This window comes from Struthio camelus, chromosome 22 (assembly GCF_040807025.1).
Source record: "Struthio camelus isolate bStrCam1 chromosome 22, bStrCam1.hap1, whole genome shotgun sequence".
Classification (NCBI taxonomy): Eukaryota; Metazoa; Chordata; class Aves; order Struthioniformes; family Struthionidae; genus Struthio; species Struthio camelus.
The window spans coordinates 7,020,671-7,033,031 of NC_090963.1; the positions used below are offsets into that span (position 1 = coordinate 7,020,671).

The 12,361-nt window shown below is 47.3% G+C and overlaps 2 protein-coding genes across 17 annotated transcripts in view; one reads left to right on the forward strand and one right to left on the reverse strand.

Moving 5' to 3' along the window:
* The window catches only part of PRDM10 (PR/SET domain 10), a 45,180-nt gene extending 35,124 nt beyond the window's left edge, over positions 1-10,056 (reverse strand). For 6 of the 12 annotated variants that reach the window (XM_068916460.1, XM_068916467.1, XM_068916465.1 and 3 more), the window contains exon 1: positions 9,833-9,950. The gene's annotated coding sequence lies outside the window, so the exon portion shown is untranslated. Of the gene's footprint in view, positions 1-4,249; positions 4,305-9,832 lie in introns of those variants that run through there. The other 6 variants (XM_068916464.1, XM_068916461.1, XM_068916466.1 and 3 more) reach the window with 3 other exon arrangements.
* Positions 9,109-12,361, forward strand: part of APLP2 (amyloid beta precursor like protein 2) — a 71,674-nt gene continuing 68,421 nt past the window's right edge. For 4 of the 5 annotated variants that reach the window (XM_068916476.1, XM_068916479.1, XM_068916482.1 and 1 more), the window contains exon 1: positions 9,109-9,336. The gene's annotated coding sequence lies outside the window, so the exon portion shown is untranslated. Of the gene's footprint in view, positions 9,337-9,994; positions 10,081-12,361 lie in introns of those variants that run through there. The other variant, XM_068916484.1, reaches the window with a different exon arrangement.

A 12,361-nucleotide genomic window follows, 5' to 3' on the forward strand; every position in this document is an offset into this window, starting at 1 on the left:
GTGCTACTGAGGAGAAAACAAGTCAACAACTGCACTGAGGGGCCATACTGAATTCCTCCTGCGCTTCCCAGCTCAGCCACAAGCAGTCTTAGAATATCCTTCACTAAATCAGAGAACGGTCGAGGTTCACAGGGACCTCTGGAAATCTAGTCCAACCTCCCGGCTCAAGCAGGGTCACCAAAAGCAGGTTGCCCAGGACCATGCCCAGACAGCTTCTCAGTATCGCCAAGGATGGTGACTCCATAACACCTCTGGGCAACCTGCTCCAGTGCTCAGTCACCCTCATAGTAAAAAAAGCAAAAACAAAAAAAAAAAAAACAAAAAACAAAAAAGCAAAAAAAACAACAACTATTCTTCTATTCAGATGGAATTTTCTGTGTTTCAGTTACTGTCTGTCAGGTCTTGTCCTAACCTCTTAATGCTGCCCTCCTGGCATTTAAATGCCTAGAAATCAATAAACAAGGCAGAAGATTGAACCTAAGTTTCTAACAAGAAAACACAAAGTTCAGAGATATCAGTTTTCTCTGCTCAATCCCACCCCCCCCCCCCCCGCCCCCGAGACTCAACCAGCTTTACATTTACAGGCAGCTTTTGCCTTGTGCAAAGCTGCTATCCCTGTTGGTATTCAGATAGCGTTACAATAGATGACTTTTAGAAAAAGAACAATGAAACTTAAACTCTAATTGACGTAAGCCTGAAGATCCTGACAAATTGCTTCCATGCTAGGTTTTATTCACCTCTTGCATTTTATTGGAGCCCCTCAATCTGCCATTGGGAAGCTCAGCAGTGTAATTTACAGCTCTGGTGATTGGTTTAGTCAGTGGTTCAGCACCTTCCCAGTCCTTCGTCTCTAATGTCATCTTAAATCACAGGCCCAGGAATTAGCAAGAGGCTGAGCCCATTTCATTTTTCAGCTAGTCCAATTAACTTTATTTGATACCGAGTGCCTCGCTGGGCTCATCCAATGCCAGCACCTCGTCTGCGCACTGGGACGAAAGCAGAAGGCTCCTTGCTGAAGCTTTCATTCATTTGCATTTTAAATGCAAATTATTTTAGTCATAATTTATTCCCATAAATGCTAGCAGTTGGCTTGTCACTGACAAGCTAAAAAAAGGTAAGGAAGAAAGAGGCAGGCACTTTATGCCTTCTGCTAATTTCACCAGCAACGAATAAGCTTTGCAGACCTGAGCACTGACTGTACTACTGGTCTTAGCCAGAACACATAAATCAGTATTACAGAGAAGTCTCGGGATAACGTCACCGAACAGTGGGAAAATCACGTTACTCTCACATATACTACGAAACACTTTGGGAACAGTTCTTTCTGGGTGCCTTTAGACAGTAAGCCATGCCACTGTTGGAGACTACAGCCAACCATTGGCTTTCTTAGTTTGACCAACAGACTATATAACGCACCATGGGATCTCCCACAAAAAGGGGTGACCGAGTGGCGCGATGGCTGTTCTGACTTCACATTAGGCTCATGCCATCAGGTTCTAGGATAAAGGAATAAAAATGTTACCTCAACAGCTCTCTGCAGCTATTATATATGTCCCCTCTCTATTACATATCTCTTTATAGCTATGCTCTCTACATCTATTACTAAACCTCCCTTAATACAAAAACTCCAGACAAAGCGCAGGAGAGAAAAGGAAAGAAAATAAATGCAGTGTTGTATCTGCGTGCAACATTTTAGCTAGAGAATCTCATTAGCGAGGAAAAATGAACAATGCTTAGGCCTGATAAACACCTCTCCCTGCTCTCCAGGGGTTGAGAGCTAGGGTCTACACGACACCTCAGCTCCAACATATACATATTACCTGTCCTATACCTTTCATCCGGCTATCTCATAGCTACTTGTTATGGCATCAAGCATTAATTCAGGAACTTCCTCATATGTCATCCGTCACTTTCACTGACCTCCATCACTCATTTTTTTAGCTACGTGATCACCAAGAGGTCTAGAGCAGCAGGCATGAAACGGGAAGCAACAAAACGTGCACAACCCTTTCATTACCCTTTCAATCCAAAATTAACTGCCTATCCTTTCCATCTTGTTTGGCTCTGTTTATCCCAAACAGCTGGCGCTCTCTCTCCTGTTGTCATTATTAACCAAGAACCCATTCAGGTAATTGCAATAACAAAAGCCAGGAGTTTAATCAATTACCCCAGACCTAATTGCTTAGAACAATGAAAATAAATGCTAGAGGTTTCAATGGTTTTTGTTTGTCATATAATCATCTAGTTAGTACAAATTCAATTAAATCAGCCAGTAACCGAATTAAGAGAAAGGCTTAGTTATGGCCAATTCCCCATAGTGCAACAGGTAGCAGAATTTTTGGCTGAAGGAGGATGCTGACTCTCTCCTGCTGACTCATTTTAGCACAAGTAACTCTTACACCTTGAGCAGAAAGGAGACTAAAGAGGTCTTTAAGAGATGAAATTGGGCGTTAAACTTCAAATCTGCAAAAAAAAAATAGCTCAAAAAATTTGACAAAGAAAACAGAAGATAAAATATTTCAGGTTTGCCACGGTTCTAAAGGTTAGTACTCCTCTCAGATCTCGAGGGGGGAAGACAAGGCACAGTTGAGCCAATTTCAGCGGCTCAGTGCTGCTGTTTCTCTAAATGGCACCATTACAAAAGGCAAGAGTGAAAACAAGACCCGCAGTTATGGCTAGGATATTTAGAAATGGCCGAGTTGGAAAGCATCGTCCGCCCCAAAGTCACTGACAACAGAACTGCCGAGAAATGCAAACACCTGAGTAAATTATCCAACACTGATGACAGGGAAGACTGAAATAACTTTGCCAGCTAGTCCTTCTGTGCAGGACACTCTCCCTAATTAATCCTGCATGACCTTATTTTCTTCTTTAACCCCCCCCCACCCCCATTAAAATCCCTTATAGCTGTGACACTGACAGCGTCTCGATATTTTAAAGATTTCCCTACAGTCTTTTCTCAGTAGAGATGTCTCACCGCACAAGAAAGCGACAGACGTCCAACTTAGCACACGGCTACAATTTTTTTTTTTAAATCAGCTGCAGGGGAATCATGATTAGTGTGTTAAGGTATGCAGTGTCTACGTTAAACCTGGCAGCAGCAGCAGCAACAGAGATACAGGTAAAGAAATTACCTTTTCCTTGGAAGGACTTGGAAGCTTTGTTTGCTTTTCAGCAGAAATAAATGTTAAACTTCAGGAATAAGCATCGAAGTATCATTATTGCTGAACAGCCGGCATACAAGGGAATACTCTCTGGTTGCTCTGCACACTATTTGCCCATGAATCGCTTGGGATTGTTGATTTTTTCCCCTCCCAAATACATCACAGGCCTCAGACATTTTCAGAAGCCAAGCGCATCAAACGGGAGGCTCCGCTGTGTCCGTGGGGGTGCACGCGCATGTAGTGAGACCCACCACCCAACACATTGGCTGCATTTCTGTCGCCTCCCCGACACTTACGCACAACCTGATAAGCAGCATGAACATAAGCAGGAAGCAATGCCAATACGCAAGATGCTAAACCACTTACAGTAACTACGAAGACAGCATTTTCCTCCCCAAAATAGCAGGCATGCCTCACCCAGTCCACACTGGGTGATGACACAAGCTGAAATGATAATAGATACAAACGTAACCCAGTATCATCCCGGTGCGTCAAGAGGGCAAGGTAGTGACAGCAGGCAGTGCAAAGAACGCAGCAATATATAATGTGAATCAAGGTCTCACCTAACTCCCATTACTTTAAAAGAAAGGTCCATTTAAATCCAACACTGATGTCACCCTGCACATATCCAGATTCTGTTGCACATCCTGACACACAAAATTTCTACTCCAATGAGCAGATAAGCTCTTTCAGCCTGCTGCTTACTGGAGCTCTGATTACGGAGCTCAATTTGTTATAGCACCCACAGACCCAGTCCTTGAGCCTCCTATGGTGCTCCGACATGTTTTCACAGGTAGGAGCAATCACGCTCTGAGCTGGGCAGCTACGCTAGCCTACCACTGTGCCTGTCCCTTTGTGAGGCTTAAGGGTGCGGGAGCAGCTTGGTGCTAACCATAGTTACAGGGCATCCAATTCAGACTTGGAGCACGGTCAGCAGACACAGAGGGCCGGAAGAGTATGCTCCTGGATCTCTACGCACCCATAAAATCCAGCTGCCTAACTCATCAGATAAGTGCAAGCAAATCAACAAACTCCTCAAGCCAAAGCAGGTTGCTTATTCATTTCAGTAAGCAGTTCGCATTTACCTTCTTTTCTTAACATGCTCTGGGGAACCTGCTGGTGTCCAAGACCTACGGCCTTCCTTTTCAGTTCTTGCCTTTTACGTTCAGTCCAAAAGTCTCATTAACAGTGATGCTTCTCTTCTGCAGCTCCCGATGCCTGGAAAGCTTCTTTGTGTCACTGAACAGTTCTTCATCTTTTTGGACATCTCACTTGAAAACTCCTTCTGTTCTCTCCGATACACTCTAACCCATCTCTCCTATTTCTGCAACATGTGGCCTTATCTGAAGCTGTGCTATTAATTCAGCAGCTTTCCCCCTTCCCTGCATTCTGCTCTGGAGAATGAGCAAGCACCGCTTAGGGGCAAAGCGCCTCATTCACTCTCTATCCAACACCAGTGTCCTCCTTAGCCTTGCTGTCCTCAGTGGGCGATGGCCGCCCCCACAGCCAACTCCCAGAGGGTGCCAGTGCCTGCGAAAATCCTAACCTCTGACAGCATCGCAGCATCCACGCCGCGTCCCCTTGTCGGTGCGCCTACGACCCCCAACAGCTATGGGGTCAGGGCTGGAAGGGGAGTGAACGGTGCTTTAAGAGAAGACCTCGGATAACAGTGAAGCCAGTATTCTTTTTTGTTTGGTAGGCAAGGATTTGTTATGAAATAAAACTCCTCCAACACAGTGAAATCACACAGTGCTTCAATGGAAAAGCCAGCTCTGACATTCAGAAAAAAGCATTAGCAAGAAGAGACCAACAGTAACTTAATTTCTTTAAAAGAATGGTCTCTTTGCAAACCTGCTATTAGGGAAAGAGATACTTGCTTTCAATGCTGCGACTACACAAGAAGATACAGAGACAAAAGCTCTGGGGACTTCATCTGCAGCAACCTCTCCGAGTCTAGTTAAGGACACTCTGCTGAGAAAGCACCACCCAGCGACTGTCAAACACTTTTGTCCCTTCTCTGAGACGACGAGGAGGAGAGAATATTAAAGCTGGGCAAGGGGAAAAAGTCCACTTCCCAGCTTGGGGAGTCATAAAGCCACTGCAGTATCTCAAATGAGAATCCACTTTACAATAATGGCGCATAAAACAGCTAATGCGATTTACTCCCTAGTGTAAAACAGGCTTGCATATAGATGGGGGTTCCCTGCAGCAATAACAGCAGGGGTTATTAGCTTAATCCTTTAAGTACTGAGCTCACTGACCACTCCTTTTCAGTGCTAACCATACGCAAGGACAGCAAGATTGCTATAAAAGGAGATTTTATGACTACAGGTCTTCCTCCAGCTTTTAATATGAAACTGATTTATTATGCTCAAAAGGAACATCACATGTGTCTGCCAAAGCTATATCCCACACTTAAGTTAATTACCCCAGCTTGCCTAGAAGGCAGAGCTGGTGCATTTCCTGAGATCCTTTGGCACCAATATGCTTTCTTTGCAGCAAGAAGGCTGGGAAGTGCACTAGGTTTCTAACCTCATTGACTACTGAGTCACGACTGCTGTCTTTTCCGCTGCATTCTCATTCATCAAAAGCACATGCTGTTTCAAGGAACCCTGGCTCTTGTGCATTTTGGCTGAATGTTAATAATCAGGTAATATATGAGCACAATATTTATGTTTTACTGGTGAGTTAGAGGTGGAACGCATGCATAGCGCTGGGACAGCAAAGACTATTTATTTCCACAAAAGGAAATATGGCTCCAATTTATTTAGTCATATAATAAATAGAATAACTCAGCCAAATATAAACTCACTCTTTACTCAAATTGTGCATAATGAATCAATCTACCTCCTTATACCACATTCGTCATCAAAGCAACAAAGAGCTGGAAAAGACCTCTTACATCTTCAAGGCTGGTCCTCTGCTACTGTGTCCAACACACCTTCTAACCATTTTCATAAACTGACATTGCCCAAGCACCAAAAATGATACCGCGCTGCAACTATTTTTTCACCAAGTATCAGATAAGTAGCGAGCAGCTCTGGCCCTTCATACCACAAAACACAGACGATAACCAAGCACTCCAGGTGAACCCCAAGAAGAGGGATTAACATCCTACCAGGGGACTACTGTGGATTAGGCTAGAGATCTACTCAGAGATGCGGTTCTCTAAGCACATTTCTGCTTAGTCTTAATTCTTGCATAAGCCTCTGTTTCTCACAATACCCATTCGTGACTTTCTGAGCGGGCTAAGAGACAAGTTCATTACATCTCTGGCTATGCCCAGGCTAGCTAGAAATTAGTCACCTGCCTTTCCGTTTGCTAAACAGCTACATATTCATTCCAGTAGCTGATTTCTTCCTTCCATCTGCAGCTGCGTGAATTTTTCCCCCCCCCCCCCCGAAGATCACTAAAATTTGTTGCCATCTTCTTCTCTCCTTTCAAATATTTCACATTCTGGGGTCACTACAGTATCACCTTCTGCTACTGCGATACACCATGATTCTCAGACTTCAGCCGCATGAGTCAGTGACCCTGTCTACTTAATTGATTTGGTTTATAACTACAGAGGGAGAAGTATGATAAAGCAGAAAATGGAAAATACATTGTCAGAGTATAACATGAACCAAAAAGGAAAATAAGAGGTCTTTACCAACCCGCGTGCTACACCACTGCGTATACAGCTTTCAAGAAAGCACTCCCAGGTTTTAGTAAAAGAAAACAAAAAACTGCTAACAGCACTACATTGCTCAGTGAGGCTCCAGCCTCCTTTTCTCATTTTTTGCCTCCTATTCCTTTTCCTGCTCAGGCAACTCTTCCCAAAGTTACCTCCTGTTATACATGACTTTGTCCCACTTTCTCCAAACTGATTGTGCTGCTGCTGCCCTCCCACCCCTTTGCACGTCTTCTCTAGATTAAATCACTATACTGCTTCAAGCTCTTACAATTCAGAAGACAAGAACACCTTATTTCTGCAGATAAACAACTTATACCTTTCAAAACAGTTACTTGTCTGAAATACTATACACCACAGAGAACAAATTAGGCATCCGTATCTTAAAGTGGCAGGTGGTGACCTAACATACAATGCCAGTTAAGGGCTACAACACAACTTCTATTTCTGCACATTTTACTAACGTGAAAAGGGGCAAATAGAGCCGACCTCATGGTTAAGTTAAAACAAAACTCCTAATATTAAAACAGCCTCCACAATTAGCTACATCTAAGTCAATTAAAATTCAGTTTACACAGCTGATGGCAGCTGCAGGTGGCCAGAAACACACTCAAAAGTAGCTGCTAACTACAGAGCAAATACACATAAGGAGCTCATCTAGGGATTTTCCTTGCAAGCTAGTAGTAAGGGTGTCAGAGGACAGCAAGTGACATCACGTACCAATTTCACTTCACCGACAAGTTGTCAATTCTTCCATCAGACAGTAATATTAACAATTTCATCAATATCATCCTAGAGTACAGGTAATAAAACTGTCTTTTTAAACACCTAACACAAGAGAAGCATACGCAAAATCCCCCAAAGCGTCACAATTTGGCAGATAAGTTACCCATTTTAGGGCCGAATTAGGAAATACGCCTGCTTGCATTTTTTTCCTCTCTTAAAAATGAAGGCATTAGAAGGCTTGAGACTGTCAATTATTTTACTTCCACAAAAGACTCATGAAGAGACCTCTTTTAAAATCAGTTGATGATGCATAAGCATTTCCTCTTCTAGTTTAACCAATGAAGAGAGGGAGGGGAAAAAAGAAAAAGAAAAAAGAAAGTTAAACCCCAGGAAAAAAGGAAATAGGACAAAGCAAGAGCTCAGTATAGACTCTATTCCCACTAAAGAAACATGAGCAAGCATTTTATAAAGATACCCAGCCTCACACTTGTTCATTCTGTAAAAGTCTGCAAGAACCATGTATGCATCAGTAATATACTAGATAGGTTGGTGTACAGATACCATCACAAATACTGACTTTCCATTTCACTCTTGGAATTATGAAGTTCAATAGCCTAAGCCATAGGTCGTTTGTTCATTTGTTTGTTTTTTAATCCGTGATCTACGGACCACCGGAAGACCCCTTCTAAAGAGTCCGCAAAGAGCAACTAAGGGATGAAAAGGTGACTTGCACGTGGCTTGAAATCTCCTACAAAGGGTTATTTATCCCTTTAGAACGGCCAGTAGGTCTGAATGAGAATCATAATGTCATGTTTCTATTATAACTTAAAAATCTAAAGGCTCCCCATTTTTTAACGTAACACTGGCACAGGAACGGCCATAGCAACACACCTCTCGAGGCCAGAAGGTTCTGACAGCCACATGCCGCAGCTGTATCACGGACCGTGAGAACAGGTGTGCTTGACGGCACCAAACCACACAGCTGCCACAAAGCTCAGTATCATCTCAGCAGTGGCAAAAATCACAGCTTTCACTTTCAGAAACTACTTTTCTTCACACGCGGGTCTTGGTCTTTCCTCAGGGCCCACAAAGGACTGGACCACCTCATGCGGCCGGAGCGGGCCGAGGGCAGGCTCGAGCCACCTCCCCCGGCCTGGTCCCGCCCTGCCCTCCGAGGGCCTTGTCCACACACGACCTCCACGTACCAGGCCTCAGTGTGGCAGCAACCACCCCCAAGCCCCCCAGAGCTGCCCCTACTTGAACCCTTCCCCTCTGGAACACCCAAAAGACCCCCCAAGAGCCACCCTCAGGCCAAGCCCCAGCCAAAACAGGGGGAAAATAAGGCACCAAGCAGAGCACAACCCCTCCCCCCCGCCCCTCCCGGGCAGGACTGGCAGCACCCACCTGCTCCCCCTTATATACCCTCCGCGCCCCACCATCGCCATCAACAGCAGCCAATCAGGGGCGACGCCCCCTCCCTCCCCTAACGAGGCCAATGGGAGAAAGGGGCGCGAGGCACCCAGCCAATCAGGAGCCGCTGGTGCCCCCCCCCACACCGCCGCCGTTCCCCAGTGCGAATAACGACCGTGCCCGTCCCCCCCCCCCCCCCCCCGCCGTCGCCCCCGCCCGGCTCCGAGAAAGCGTGAGGCGCCACGAGCCCCCCGCGCGGGTGCCCAACGGTCACTCAGCCCCAACCACTCCAGAACTGGGGGGGGGGGGGGGAAGGGAAGGGGGCGCGGGCTGCCGGCGAGAGGGCGCGCTGCGAGGGCAGAGGTGAGGGAACGGCCCCGCAGCTGAGGGGAAGCGAGCTAACCGCGGGGCAAAGGGAACGAGCGGCCCACCATAACGGGGAAAGGGGGAGGGGGGTGGGAAATGCCCGCCGTGCTGGGGGCAGCAAGATGGCTCCAGCACCCACCCCCCCCCGCCACTGAGGTGCCAGGGTCCGGACTGTACCATCGGGGGGGGGGGAACGAGGGTAGGGGCAGCCCCTTCTCTCTCTGTCCGGGGCGGGTGGGGGATCCCGATGAAGGCGGGAGGGGGGGGAGCGGACTGTACCTCTCCCGCGGGGGGGGGAAAGGGAATGACTGCGCCCTGTTCCCCCCCCCCCCCACTGGCGGGAGCGAACGGTTTATCCCGGCCCCAGCACTAAGGAGCCGCCAGCTCCGGGCGCCATCTTGGGTGCGACTAAAACAACAAGTCCAAAACCCTTGGCGGGTCCCCGCGGTGCCCCCGGATCGGGCTTCCCTCCCGGACCGTCCCATCGCGTTACCTGAGGGGGTCCCGTGCGGCTGCCGCGTCCCGGCCGCCGCCGCCGGCCCCGCTGCGGCCCCAAACCCCCCCACCTGTCCTCACCTCACAATGGTAGCTGCAGAGCGGGAGGGGGGGGCGGCCGCCCGGACCTCATTACCATAATCTGCCTGGCAACAGTCCGCGGCGCTGCATGCTGATTGGCTAAAACGACACTGCCCGTGAAGATGGGGCACAAAAGTCCGCCAGAAAAGACTCGGAGGCGGCCAGGTCAGGGGGCCGGGGGAGCAAAGGGGACCCCCTAATCCACGGGGAGGGGAGGGGAGGGGGACCCCTACCGGGGCCTTCACTCCCCCCCTCGGATGCCTTTCACCAATCAGAGCGCCTCTCTCATCCTCGCTCCCCTCCGCCGGGGGCCTTGCGGCCAATCGGAGCGCGCCTCTTATCGCGGCGCTCCGCCCCCTGCTGGGGGAGGAGGTGTAGGGGAGGGAGGCGAGCAGCGCCCCCTGCTGGGGGGGCGGGGGGCAGCCGGGGCGGCGCGGCGCCCCCTGCCGGCGGGGAGGGCCGGGGGCAGCGGGGCGGGCGCCGCAGTGGGACGCACTGATTCATCGGGGCTCCTTCGCGGGCCTCTGCTCGACCCCAGCTCAGCACCGGGGGCCAGCTCGAAACCCTTCCCGGGGTTTTTGTCAAAAAGAGGAAAAGGCAACAAAAAAAAAAATCTCTCTCTCCACCGGCTGGGGGTTGCCAGGCTCCCAGCAGCAGCCCTCTTTAACCCTCTCTGCGCTGTCTCGCCATCCTTTGGAGAATAACGCTTGGAAATGGTATCAGAAGCAGCAGTTCAGTTGGTTTCCTAGTAGCTTCACTCACAAATCATAAGCTGAAGCAACAGCTAGGCGAAACGATTATGGGCGACCTCAGCCCACGAGGAAACGCACCCCAAAGGGCTGTTTCTGTGCAAGGGCACCTAGAAGGGCCCTGGAAAGGTCTGTGCTGGCTTTGCTGCACTTCCTGCTGCTTGCGCGTGCATCTGAGCCCTAACTGTCAGCTCAGAGAGGGATGGTAATTACTACTGTTTGGAAATTCAAATCCTTTGTCATTCTAGGGGGGTTACCACTGCACTTTGGTTGCTGCATTTCTTAAAGAGGTGTTTGTATTATGGGGGCATGGAAAAATACTGCTTCTCTGGTTTCTTACTTGTGATTGGCATATTCTCAGAAAGCTGTTTCAGCTAGTAGTTTAGGAGATATTTCTTAAATAAGACCATCTCTGCATTTAGTACCTTTTGTTTTAAGGTTTTTCTGAATTGCTTTGTGAACAGCACGTGCGCACACACATAAACACAGTTGCACTGAAGCGTGGGCAGTTTCAGACCCTGCAATGGGCTACTGTAGCCAATTGACCCACAACCCAATAACAGAAGAAGGGTAAATTTTGGATAAAGACACAGACAAATTACTGCTTTTAAAAAACCACTTCTGCTAATATTCTACCCTAGGAGAGTAGCAAGAAGATCAGATCTTGGTGCAATTAAGCATACATCTCCAGTAGGTCTGTCTTTTTAAAGCCTGTTATAACCTTTTAAATTAAAAGGCACAGCTGTATACCGAAATCATCACTGTGGTGCAGACAGTGTCCCTCCCCTGAGTAATCAAATCAGATAAAAACCAGAGATGCAAATTGTCTAACTTGTGCCTGGTAACTTAACCTTACATTATTATAAAAGAGTTTTTGAAACTGAAGAGAGCAAAAATAGTTAACCAATTAGGAGAAGTTGGGGGTTTTTTTTCCCCTGCTATATTGCTCAGCTCCTCAGTGCAGTCCTCTCCTTTTCACTAAGGGAAGGAGGCATGGAGTCAGTGTCTTCCCATAGCCCATAAAAACAGTTTCAGATTTTGCTACACCACACTGAAGCGTTCGCATAACAAATAGTACAAGGAAAGAGGCAAGACCAAAGCTGCTTTATTCCCATGAGCCTCAACAGCTATTCCTATTAGTTAAAGAAAAACCAAAAAAAGACTCTTCAAAATACTCTATTTTCATTCAGGGTCGCAAAGGCCTTCTCCCTTATGTTTTGAAGGCTTGCAACATTGTAACACTGACTTAGCTACAAACACTGATTGTGTCATGTTTTTTAGTACCAACATGTCATTTCCCCAAACCTGTAGAAAAAGCAGTGCAGGACTGCAGGGCTAGCCTTGCCCTTCCTGCTACATCAGTCACATTCTGAAAGTTACTCTATCAGTACTTTTTCTTCTCTCTCCTTAGCCTGAAAAGGCTGATTTGTTGCAAGTGTAGAGAGGCTACAACAAGCTGCCAGGTGTAGAAAACACATGCTGGTCTGATTCATCATCTGCAGTATCTGGAGTCTGATGTAATGCCTATTGTATTCCCCACATTTAATGCACTGTTTCTGATGCTCCAGCATAGGCTTTGTTTTTCTGATAGCCTCATGTTGTCAGAGAGAGGGAGGCCTTTACATTCAATTAATTTTTATTCTCATCACTTATTCTGACTATTGACAAAGATAAATTTCCCATTCACCTGTCTCATC